General features: G+C 31.1%; 1 protein-coding gene and 1 non-coding gene across 2 annotated transcripts in view; both read right to left on the bottom strand.

Annotated features, from left to right (window-relative positions):
* The window catches only part of LOC113391317, a 64,198-nt gene that overhangs the window by 35,326 nt on the left and 15,953 nt on the right, over positions 1-12,919 (bottom strand). The window lies entirely within an intron of this gene.
* Positions 2,359-2,520, bottom strand: LOC113364442. The gene has a single exon (XR_003366142.1). It is a non-coding gene; the product is annotated as a U1 spliceosomal RNA (small nuclear RNA).

Here is a 12,919-nt window from a genome sequence, read left to right as displayed (position 1 = left end):
TCGAATAACTTATTCCCAGTTATAATTTCCCAGAATTTATCAAAGAATGGTTAGTAATATATGAAGGTACGGGGTTAAAAGCTTCACGACCAAAGTGTCAAAATCCAGTAAAGCTGAAGCATTGTTTAACAACATTATTTGAAAGTGAAGGGAGAAAGATGTATAACTAGCTATAACCTTGATTCTTATGACTTTGATATTGGGAGATAAACGGTCATCTTTGAAAATCCATAGTAAAAGTATTTTCTTCTGTTGGTAGCTTTTTAGCATTAGTTAAAAATGTAATTATTTTGTAAAATACCTTTAAAATTAAAATAAGACATTAAACCTGTTTGCCATCTGGCTGTTCCAAGTTACCCCGCCTATAGGGTAAAAAGGTCTAGATAACAAATTTTTGAAAGACAGCAAAAAAAGCACATTTTTAAAATGACGAAGTCTGTAGTTTTACTGAACGTAGTCAGCTAATCGTTCGTTTGAAATATTTTTGATTCTCTAGAAATTGTTTAGAATATACCTTACTTAGCAAAACAACGTTTGCCGGGTCAGCTAGTTATAAATAAAAATATAAATAAATGTTATGATAAAAATTACTATATTTTAGGAATATTAAAATGTTTTGAGTTTTGACTCAGGTTTTAAGTACTTAAGTATAAAATACCTAAATTAATAAAAAGAACTTGTTAAAATTATACACTTGTATTGCATTTTTCATGGATTTATAGTAAGCGAGTCTGAAGAAGTTTTCCTTCAAAATATTTCATGAGTATTTTACGACATGTGAGGTATCGAATAAAAGCTTTTTTCAAGTAGAATACGACTTTATAAATAAGAACATGCTAGGATAAATAGAGTTTTATTGGAAAAAAATATTGTAATGTTAAAGAATATTAAAATGTCCGAGGTTTGAATCAGTTTTTAAATTTTGGATCAAGTACCAGAAGTCATTTTGGAATTTGTCAAAATTATACACCTAGGCTGTATACACCTACAGCTGTATTGCATTTTTCATGGATTTGTATAGTAAGCAAACCTAAAAAAGTTTTACTTCAAAATATGTAAGTTAAAAAAATCGAAAATGAAAATTTCTATATATCTATACGTTTAAAAGGTTTCTGAACATATTGACATACCTTAGAAAAAATGGATGTAGATGCATGTATGTGTATATGTGTTCATGCGTGAGCGTGTGTGTGTATGTATGTGCGGATACAATATTTCGTCGACGATTTCGGGATCAACCGATTTGAGTGATTTAAAAACACATTCGATTCGTATTAATATTGAGAAGTGCTGATTAGGTTTTGGCGAAGGCAGGTCTATCCGTTCCGAAGATACGGGGCAAAACTTTCCAAAAATGGTAATTCAGTTTTAAGAGAACAGAGCATCCGATTTCAATAATTCAAAAAACATTTTATTTTTATTAACGAAATGAAGAACTGATGAAATTTTTGGCAAGGCAGATCCAGCGGTTATGGACTCTTAATAAAAATAAGTTAAAACTATTAATAAGGGACGCATGGCATCGTGCCTTAAGGCAAATTGCTGGAACTTCCCGTACCAAAAATTATTTTTTTTTAAAACAGATTAACATTTTTGAAAATATTTACTCAGAAAAAAATAGATTTTTGAGAAACTATAAATTTTTGACAAAAACTTACTTTTTTTAAAAAAAAAAACACTTTTTGAAGAAAAATTTATTTTGAAATATTACATTTTTATTGCATTTTTTATGGATTTGTAGCAAGTCTAAAGAAGTTTTACTTCAAAATATTTCATATGTGTTTTATGGTATGTGAGGTATCGATTAAAATCTATTTTCAATTAAAATACGATTTTATAAACAAAAACATGATATGATAAATATTACTATAGTTTTATTGCAAAAAAAATTATAATGTTTATTCAAAGCAATCGTACTGCTTTAACTGCATAGAAACAAAATATCGAAGCGCGTAAGCGCCGCGTCGCCGTCTAACGAATAAACAACTGGTACGGAACCCATAGGAATGTAAACAAAATTTATACTTATTGTTAAAATCTCTATAAAATATCTGATAATTTGATGTGCATATGTCAAAACAAAACGTTCAAACGTTCAAAAAAAAAAAATTTTTTTAAAGAGTAATTTTTTGTCAAATTAATAGTATCTCAAAAATCTAATTTTTTCGAAGTAAATTTTTTTCAAAAATGTTAATCGTTTTTAAAAAAATAATAATATTTGATACAGGAAGAGCCAGCAATTTGCCTTAAGGCTAGATGCCATGCACCCCACTAGTTTTGTCTAAAGAGTAGCAAGATTGTTAATTACGGTACAGGAAGTTCCAGCAATTTGCTTGTTGTATTAATGATAAGTTTATTCCGGGACAGCGCGTACGCAGTCCCGACTACCAAAAATTACGCGCCCGAGTTATCCACATTAGGGACAATCGCAGGGGTCAACCCTGCCGAGGTGCAATGGAAGGGCCTCGCCCTGGGGGAACCGCCTTGTTGATCACGGTAGCCCCCACGCCAGGTAAGTATGCTCAAGGGTCAAAAAATCGTCGACTAACCTAGAACGGACTATCTTTCACAACCTGCATTGCTGCGCGAGCGACGCGCAGACATCTGTTAGTCGTGCGATGAAACAAACACAGGCGACAGAGATAGATTGATAAATTAGTGGTGCATGGCATCGTGCCTTAAGGCAAATTGCTGCAACTTCCCGTACCATTTTTTTAAAACTTATTAACTTACCGGAGGAGAAGTTTATGTTTTCATCAAAAAATCCGATTCGCTAATTTTATGTTTTCTTGACGTTTCAAGCCATTCTGAATCGAATGAGACCAAATTTAAAGAAAAAGTATGTGTGTGTGAAAAGATTTTTTGCCGTAAATCGACGTTTTTTCGAAAACGGCTGGGCCAATTTTAAAAATTTAAAAGCCATTCAATGTATCTCGACGAGGACTATCGTTTGTCAGTTCTGTTGGACGATCGGCCGAGACGTTTCTTTATAAATAGCAAAAAAGTGAAAAAAATTTCGTCCACGTTTTAGCCCGCAGTTCTGAACCGATTATGAAAATTCAAAAACTGTTCGAAAAATATTGATTGGGAATCGTGCTGATTAGTATTTTGGTAAAGATCGGCCGGGCCGTTTTCTTGTAATAAAGAGTTAAAAGAAAATTTTCGACGATTTTTTTAAATATTTTTCTGACGGTAGATACTATAGTCTTCTAGATCATACTAAAATATTACAACCCTACGACAATTGGTTTAACTTTGAAAATTCATCAAAGTGTGCAAAAATTGGTATCGTTTTTTTCTGGCATTTGTCAAAATTAGATCTTTGATCGAAGTTTTCTCAAAAACGCCTGAACCGATTTTAGAAATTTAAAAGCCATTTGATGTATTTTGGTGAGGACTATCGTTTGTCAGTTTTGTGCGACGATCTGCCAAGCCATTTCTTTGCAATTTGCAAAAAAGTGTTAAACTTTTCGTCCACATTTAAGCTCATCCTACCGAACCGATTTTAAAAAATCAAAAATTGTTCGAAAGATATTAGTTGGGAATGGTACTGACTAATTTTAGGTAAAAATCTACCGAGCCGTTTTCTTGTAATTAACTGTTGAAACAAAAATTTAAGCCGATTTTTATAAATTTTTTTTTAGCGATCATTGGTCAACTTACCAATACCAATACCAACTATTTTAAAATTATTTTTGATATTCAATGATTTTTAATAAACCTTAGTTTTTTGAAAACTATGGCATCGTGCCTTAAGGCAAATTGCTGGAACTTCCTGTACCATTTTTTTTCTAAAAAAACTTCAGCTAGGATTAGAAATAAAATCAGAATCATTTTCTATATTCAATGATTTTTAATAAACCTTAGTTCTTTGAGAACTTTGCAACTAGTGGTGGTATGGCATCGTGTCCTACAGCAAATTGTTGGAATTTCCCGTACCAAAAAATTTTTCTTCTTTAAATTTCAGCTAGAATTAGAGATAAAATCCGAATTATTTTCTATATTCAAATAAAAAAATGCCCAAAAGCAAACGTTTCGCCAATAAAAGAAGAAAGTTTTTTGAATCATTCAAATCTGATATGCTTTGTTCTCTCAAAAACTGCCATTTTTTGCGCATTTAGACCCAAATCTCCAAAACGGTTACACATGCCTTTGCCAAAAACTAATCAGCACGTCTCCTTATCAATAGGAATTCATCGTTTTTTAAATTATTCATATCGGTTGTTTCGTACGCCCGAAGTCGTCGACAAAAAATTGTATCCACACATTCACACACGCACACATCCATTTTCTCTAAGGTATGCCAAAATGCTCAGAAAATGTAATAAAAGTATTTAATTTTGACATTCCATAATTACTTTAGGTATTTGATACTTAACTACTTAAAACCTGATTCGAAACTCTGACATTTAATATTCTATAACATTATAATATTTTTTGCAATAAAACTATAGTAATATTTATAATAACATGTTTTTATATACAAATCGTATTCTACTTAAAAATAGCTTTTAATCGACACCTCACATGCTATAAAACACTTATGAAATATTTTGAAGTAAAACTTCTTTAGATTCGCTTACATAAATCCATGAAAAATGCAATAATAGTTTATAATTTTGACAAATTCCAAAATAACTTCTGGTATTTTATCCAACATTTAAAACCTGATTCGAAACTCTGACATTTATTATTCTTTAACATTATAATATTTTTTGCAATAAAACTATAGTAATATTTATAATAATATGTTTTTTTATGCAAATCGTATTCTACTTAAAAATAGCTTTTAATCGATACCTCACATGTTATAAAACACTTATGAAATATTTTGAAGTAAAACTTCTTTAGATTCGCTTACTATAAATCCATGAAAAACGCAATAATAGTTCATAATTTTGACAAATTCCAAAATTACTTCTGGTATTTTATCCAATATTTAAAACCTGATTCGAAACTCAGATATTTTATTATTCTTTAGCATTATAATATTTTTTGCAATAATTAGTAATATTTATAATAACATGCTTTTATATACAAATCGTATTCTACTTAAAAATAGCTTTTATTCGATACCTCACATGCTATAAAACACTTATGAAATATTTTGAAGTAAAACTTCTTTAAATTCGTTAGATTTTAAAATCTAACTCAATTAAATAAATCGAATTCATTGGCAGTGAAAATTGTGAAAATGTCTATCTATTTTCGTAGTATACATATAATATTATATTCGTGCTTAGGATGACAAAGCCAATCAAACACAATTGAGTTTCTCTGTCAGAAAAGATATATTTTATTGTTATTTCGACATTAGACAAAGTTTTATATACAAAACCTTACATACCTGTCAGAAAAGAAACGACATTTAATGTTATTAATCACAATGTCAGTTCCTAAACACATTTACACTAATACCTACTATTTTAGAGAATATTTTACTACGAAATTTTATTAATTACGCCGTGACGTATTTTAGATTATCACTTGTTATCATAGAAGATTATCATATTAAGAATTTAGATTATCATATTAATATCATAGAAGCTGTATCTATGACAATCATAACGCGCAAAATTCAAACTAAAGAAAATTAGGTATTTTTCTTTACATACATATAAACAAACAAGGAAAAATCTTATGATAACTGCATCATCGAAGATTCTGTTATCATAATATTCTTCCTTGCTTGTTTATATGTAAAATACGCATGATCGCACGGCAAATAGATAGACATCTTTACAATTTTCACTGCCAATAAACAAGCATAAGATAGCGTTGCCATGTTCTGTTACAGCAGAATTGCCCCAATTGTTTTATATGGTAAAATAATCACGCATTTAAAATATCATTAAATAGATTGTTTGATTATTTCTTCAGATCTTTTTATATACTAACACTTGGATAGAATTTAAAATTCAATAAATATGAATAAATCATTTTCAAAAATATTTAACAAACTCTTTTTATTTAATATTAATAAATGTTTATTTTAAACTTGAAAATGAAAATGTTCACATATCTTTACCCTTCAGTGTTTCTGAACATTTTGGCATTCCTTGAAAAAATGGATGTATGTGTGCGTATGTGTGTGTGTGTGCGGATACAAATTTCGTCGACGATTTCGGTAACACCGATCAATCGATTTGAATAATTTAAAAAACATTCTATTTGAATTGATAAAGAGACGTGCTGATTACATTTTGGCAAAGGCAGGTCTAGCAGTTCCAAAGATACGGGGCAAACAGTGCCAAGAACGATAACTCTGTTTTTAAGATATCGGAGCGTCCGACAAAAACATTTTACTTGTATTGAGAAGATGATTAAATTTTTGGTAAGGCAGGTCTAGTGAAAAAGTAAAAAAAAATGCCATTTGGCGGTCAAAAATGATCATCAGACATATGCACATCAAATTATTAGATATTTGATGTAATTTTTAAAAATGAGGTCTAATTTTGTTGGGTTCCGTACCAAGATTGTTAATTTTTAAAGTTTACTTATACGGTTCAAGCAAATTTAAAAATTTTCCGAAAAAAAATTTTCAATATTTTCAAAAATGTACAAAGTTTTATACTTCAAATATGAATTTAAAATTTCCAATTTAGTTTCAAAATGTAGGTATTTCAAATGCGTTATTTTAATTGTAAAAAATATATCCTCAGATGGATTTATTCGGCACCTCCTGATAATGCAATTTTATGTACGATGAAATGATAAAATATATAGTGATTATAACTATCTATTTGAAAATGTATAAAACAATTGCTTTAAATCATTTATTAATTTTTATTGATTACTGATTCTTTTCCTCGAATATATAATTCAGGTACGGAAAGTTTCAGCAATTTGCCTTAAGGCACGATGCCATACACCACTAGTTATACATTTAACTTAAAAATAAAGTGTCACAAATTTAAAATTGTCGCTTGCACAAATTGGCGTTTTGCGTTGACAGTTGAAGCATAGAGATACTTTTCTTTAATATCAAGGTAAGATGATGAACGTCTAATCTTTTGGAAAACGAACTCTATGCTTTCAAGTGTCAAACCAAACGTCAAACAACTAGTTGTAATAAACTTAAATTAAATTAAAAATTAAATCAATTATTAAATAAAATAAAAAAATTGATTAAATTCATGATCACATTTAAGAAAATTATTATTTAAAATAATACCAAACCATTTTTACACTAATCTAAAAATGACAGAAGAGACTAATATGTCTTTAAGTGGTCAGACAATTAAAATTGAACCACCAGAATTCTTAATAGAAGAGATTGAAAGTGAAATTGAGGATGAATTTGATGTTCTTGATGATATTGCTAAACCAGAGCCCTATTCAGAAGATGATGGAACTTGTTTTGACAGATTCATGAATTCCGAGGTGAAGATTGAGGAAGAAGTCAAACAGGAATTAATTGAGGCACCCACTGGTGAAGGTGATGAAGAAAAGCCTTCTGTATGCGATACAAGATATCTATTAAATCAGAACGTTACTGATCACACCAGAGAACAACCTTTAAACATTGAAGAATCTGATAATATACCTGCTGATACTGGAAAGCGTTTTCATAAATGTGGAATATGCGGTAAGGCTTTCACAACATTGTGTAATATGAAAAATCATATGCGTATACATACTGGAGAACGTCCATATAAATGCGAACTGTGCGAAAAGACATTCACACAATTGTGTCATTTAAAATCCCACATGCTCATTCATTCTGGAGAACGTCCTTACAAATGCGAAATTTGTAACAAAGCCTTTAATCAATCAAGTCATTTAAAGCACCATATGCTTACTCATACTGGAAAGCTTCTTCATAAATGTGAAACATGCAATATCACATTCACTAAATCAAGTGACATGAAAAAGCATTTGATAATCCATTTTGGAGATCGCCCTTACAAATGTGAAATATGCCACAAGTATTTCCCACTACCGAGTGAAATGAAAAAGCATATGATTATTCATACAGGTGAGCGCCCATACAAATGCAAATTATGCGAAAAGACATTTGCTCGCTCAAATGGTTTAAGCAGGCATATGCGTATTCATTCTGGAGTCCGTCCTTACAAATGTGATCAATGTGACAAAGCCTTCAGTTTACCGCATAATTTAAAAGATCATTTACGAACTCATACTGGAGAACGCCCCTATGAATGCCAGATATGCCATTTGACATTTGCACATTCCAAATTTATGAAATCGCACATGCAAACTCATACTGGAGAAAGCGCTGGTCAATATGAAATAGTTAATCACGCATTTTCACAGTGAAAATATTGATACATTAGTATATTAATAAAATATTGATAAATTAGTAAATTAATAAAATATTGATAAATTACACAAATATTTTATGTCTCTGTATTAAATAAAATTCAATACTTGAATGGTTTTTAGCTATGTATAGCCTTTCTTTATTTTGAAAAATTGTAATTTTCAACTTCCCATAGGGTAGTTATAATAATGGGCCGATAATTGAAAATGAAAATTTTTGCATTTCTTTTGAAGGTTTCTGAACATTTTGGCACACCTTAGAAAAAATGAATGTGTGTGTGTGCGTATGTATGGATACAATTTATCGTCCACGTTTTTGGGCGCAAGGATCAATTGATTTAAAAGATTCAAAAAGTATTCAATTCCTATTGATAGGGAGATGTGCTGATTAGTTTTTGGCAAAGGCAGGTCCAGCAGTTACGGAGATAAAGAGCAAAGAGTGCAGAAAATAGAAATCGAGTTTTTGAGAGAACGGAGCATCCGATTTGAATGATCCAAAAAAACGTTCAATTTGTAATGATTGGGAGAAATGATGATTAGTTTTTAACAAAGGCAGGTCCAGCCATTTTGGAGATACCGAGCTAAATGTGCAAAAAAGAGCAGTTTTCTTGAATGATTCAAATCGATCGCTCGCTTCAAAAACAATTGTTTTAACTTCACGTAGGATAAGTTATTGTAATGGACCGAAAATCGAAACTGAAAATTTTTACATTTCTCGACGTTTTGAAGGTTTCTGAACATTTTGGCACACCTTAGAAAAAATGTATGTGTGTGTGTGCATATGTATAGATACAATTTTTCGTCCACGTTTTCGGGCGCACGGATCAAATGATTTAAAAGATTCAAAAAGCATTCAATTCCTATTGATAGGGAGATGTGCTGATTAGTTTTTGGAAAACGCAGGTCCAGTCGTTACGGAGATAAAGAGCAAAGAGTGCAGAAAATAGAAATCGAGTTTTTGATAGTACGGATCAACCGATTTGAATGACCTAAAAAACATTCAATTCCTAATGACAGGTCAAAGTGGTAATTAGTTTCTGGCAAAGGCAGGTTCTGCCGTTTTGGAGATACTGAGCTAAATGTGCCAAAAAGGGCAGTTTTTTTGTTTTGAATGATTCAAATAGATCGCTCGCTTCAAAAACAATTGTTTTAACGTCCCGTAGGGTAAGTTATTGTAATGGGCCGAAAATCGAAATTGAAAATTTTTACATTTCTCGACGTTTTGAAGGTTTCTGAACATTTTGGCATACCCCAGAAAAAATGGATGTGTGTATGTGTATGTATGTATGTATGGATACAAATTTCCAGTCACGTTTTCGGGCGCACTTCTTCAAGAATAAATGCTTCAAGAAACATTCGATTCCTATTGATCAGGAGATGTGCTGATTATTTTTTGGCAAGGGCAGGTCCAGCAGTTACAGAGATAGAAAGCAAAGAGTGCAGAAAATAGAAATTGAGTTTTTGAGAGAAGGGAGCATCCGATTTGAATGATCTGAAAAACATTCAATTAGTAATGAATGGGAGAAGTGTTTATTAGTTTTTGGTAAAGGCAGGCCGAGCCATTTCGAAGATACAGAGCTAAATGTGTAAAAAATGGCAGTTTTTAAGAGAACTAAGCGTCCGATTTAAATGATTCAAAGAACTTTCTGCTTGTCTTAACAAAATAATTGATTTTGGAAAAAAAATGTTTCAACTTTTTTTTTCAATTTTATTTTTTTTCTTCAAAAAAAATTTTTGTATATCGAAATTTCTGTATAATCGAAATTATTTAAATAATTAAGATTTTATTTTTAATTCTGACTAAAGTTCTGATATATTTTAAACAAATAATTTCAACTTGGCAATTCAGTTTATATACTTCTTATAAATATTAGACAATGTTACAATATTTATAATAATCTATTTGAAACATTTAATATTTCTCGAACATTTCGTTACGGTACGGAAAGTTCCAGCAATTTGCCTTAAGGCACGATGCCATACACCCATATACCCCACTAGCTTAGTATTTTTTTTATTACAAAAAAAAGTTTTTTTTGACAAAAAATTTGAAAGTGTTTATTATCATTGACAGTTAGCCATAGATAATTATTTTAAATTTGAAAGTTAGTAAATGTCTCCTCTCTCTAAAAATATACTCTATGCTTGAAATGTCAAACTAGTAAATAAATATTTACATGGAGACAAATAAACATAAATTTACTTTTATTTTTTTGCTTACGTAAGTTTTCAATAATAAATATAAATTTAGTTAAAATTATTAAAATATTAAGATTATTAAAGTGTTAATTCTGTTAATGCAGTGAAAATATCTGAAGAAACAATTATGTCTAATGACCTGACAATTAAAATTGAGCCCCTAGAATATTCAATAGAAGAGATTAAACAAGAAATTGAGGATGAATTTGATGGTATTATTGAGACTGATTCGTGTGCAGAAGATGATGGAACTTGTTTAGAAAATTTCTTGAATTCCGAGGTGACAATAGAGGAAGAAGTCAAACAGGAATTAATTGAGGCACCGGCTTATGAATGTGCCGATGAAAATCCTTTTGTATGCAAAATCTGTAATAAAACATTTTCTACAAGTAATCTATTAGATCAGCACGTTTGTGATGATACCAAAGAACAACCTCTAAACCTTGAAGATTCTTATGATCTAACACAAAATAGGATAGATCATTCTAAAATTCATCCCCCTAAATGTGAAATATGCGATAAGACATTTGCACAAATACGTAATCTAAAAAGGCATATGCTAATTCATACAGGAGAGCGTGCTTATAAATGCAAAATGTGCAATAAAACATTCACACAATCCGGCCATCTGATATTACACATGCGTATTCATTCTGGAGAATGTCCTTACAAATGCGAAATATGTAACAAAATGTTCCGTACATCAAGTTCTTTAAAAGATCATGAGAGAACTCATACTGGTGAGCGCTCTTATAAATGCCAGATATGCAACAAAACATTTGTATATTTGAGAAATTTGAAATCACACATGATTACTCATACTGGCAATCGTCCTCATAAATGTGAAATATGTGATAAGACATTTGCACAACTGAGTTATTTGAGAAAGCATATGCACATTCATGCAGGAGAGTTTCCTTACAAATGTGAAATATGTAACAAAGGCTTCAATCAATCGAATAGTTTGAAGCGGCATATGGGTACTCATGAAAATCACAAAAAGAGATGAGCCCCTGGTAGGAAATCGACAATTGGAAGATGTGGATCATTTCAAATATCTGGGAAGCATCTTGACCAGAGGAATACTGCACAAGAGAGACCAGGACAATTATCGCAAGCGCCAAGGCCAAGAGAACGGTATAGACGGGTAAACTTATGGAGCAATTCTTCCCTAACAGAGCTCATAAAATAGCGTTGTCATGGCATCGCTCTCTTACGCTTGTTCTTGGTATTGAAAATTATGAAAATGTCTATCTATTTGCTGTGGGATCAGGCGTATTTTACATATAAACAAAGTAAGGGAGAATGTTATGATAACTGCACCATCAAAGATTCTGTTATCATAAGATTCTCCCTTGCTTTGTTTATATGTAAAATACGCCTGTGAACACACAACAAATAGATAAACATTTTCACAGTTTTCACTACCAATAAACAAGCATAAGATAGCGTTGCTATGAAAACGCTATTTTATGAGCTCTGTTATGGCAGAATTGCCCCATTAGTCTCAACTTGCCGAAGAGATTAATAAATGTTATGTTTGGAGCTAAGCTCTGTACGGATCGGAGACATGGACTCTAAGAAAGACCGACAAGAACTACCTGGAAAGTTATGAAATGTGGTGCTGAAGGCGTGTGGAGAAGATAAAGTGGACAGACAAGATAACAAGAAAAAGTCCTGAGCAAAAAGGACTCTACTGAGCATAATCCTGAAAAGAAAAGGAAACAGGATCGAACCCCTTTTTTTAAAAAGCATGACGTCGTCGAAGATAAAATATAAATAATGAAAGGAATGGGAAGAAAAAGAAGAATGCAGACGACTGACGACGATTGACGACTTACGCGAGAAGAGAAAATACAGGAAACTGAAAGCCGAAGCACAGGACCAGGAAGCATGTTAGTAGAAGATCAGAAAGGAAAATACATGAAAAAAAGGGTAATTTGAATGGTAGACTGCAAAGGGCAAGGGAATCATCTATTGTGGTGTCTCTCACATCATGGACCTGCCTTCGGACAGACCATTTATTATTATTATGCATACTCATACTGATGTACATTAGCCTTATAAGGATGTTTGTAAGATAAATTGAATTATAAAACTGCTACAGATCAATTAAGTTATTTTTTGCTTAACAGGATTATTTAGTACATATTGCAATTAATATATTTTGCAGTAAAATTATAATTTTAGACATAGATACATAGACATTACACTACATGGACATTATATTGAAATAAAACTATCACAGATAATATTTGCATTAAACTAGTGGTGCATGGCATTGTGCCTTAAGGCAAATTGCAGGAACTTTCTGTACCGTAACAAGATGTTCCAGGCATATTAAATGTTTTCAAACAGATTATTATAAATATTGTAACATTGTCTAATATTTATAAGAATTATATATGATTTACAAAGTTAAAATTATTTATTTAAA

This window comes from Ctenocephalides felis, unplaced genomic scaffold, assembly GCF_003426905.1.
Source record: "Ctenocephalides felis isolate EL2017-DRISC unplaced genomic scaffold, ASM342690v1 CF-g0.4_SCAFFOLD_00845, whole genome shotgun sequence".
In the NCBI taxonomy this organism is placed as follows: domain Eukaryota; kingdom Metazoa; phylum Arthropoda; class Insecta; order Siphonaptera; family Pulicidae; genus Ctenocephalides; species Ctenocephalides felis.
This window is presented reverse-complemented; position numbering and strand designations above follow the sequence as displayed.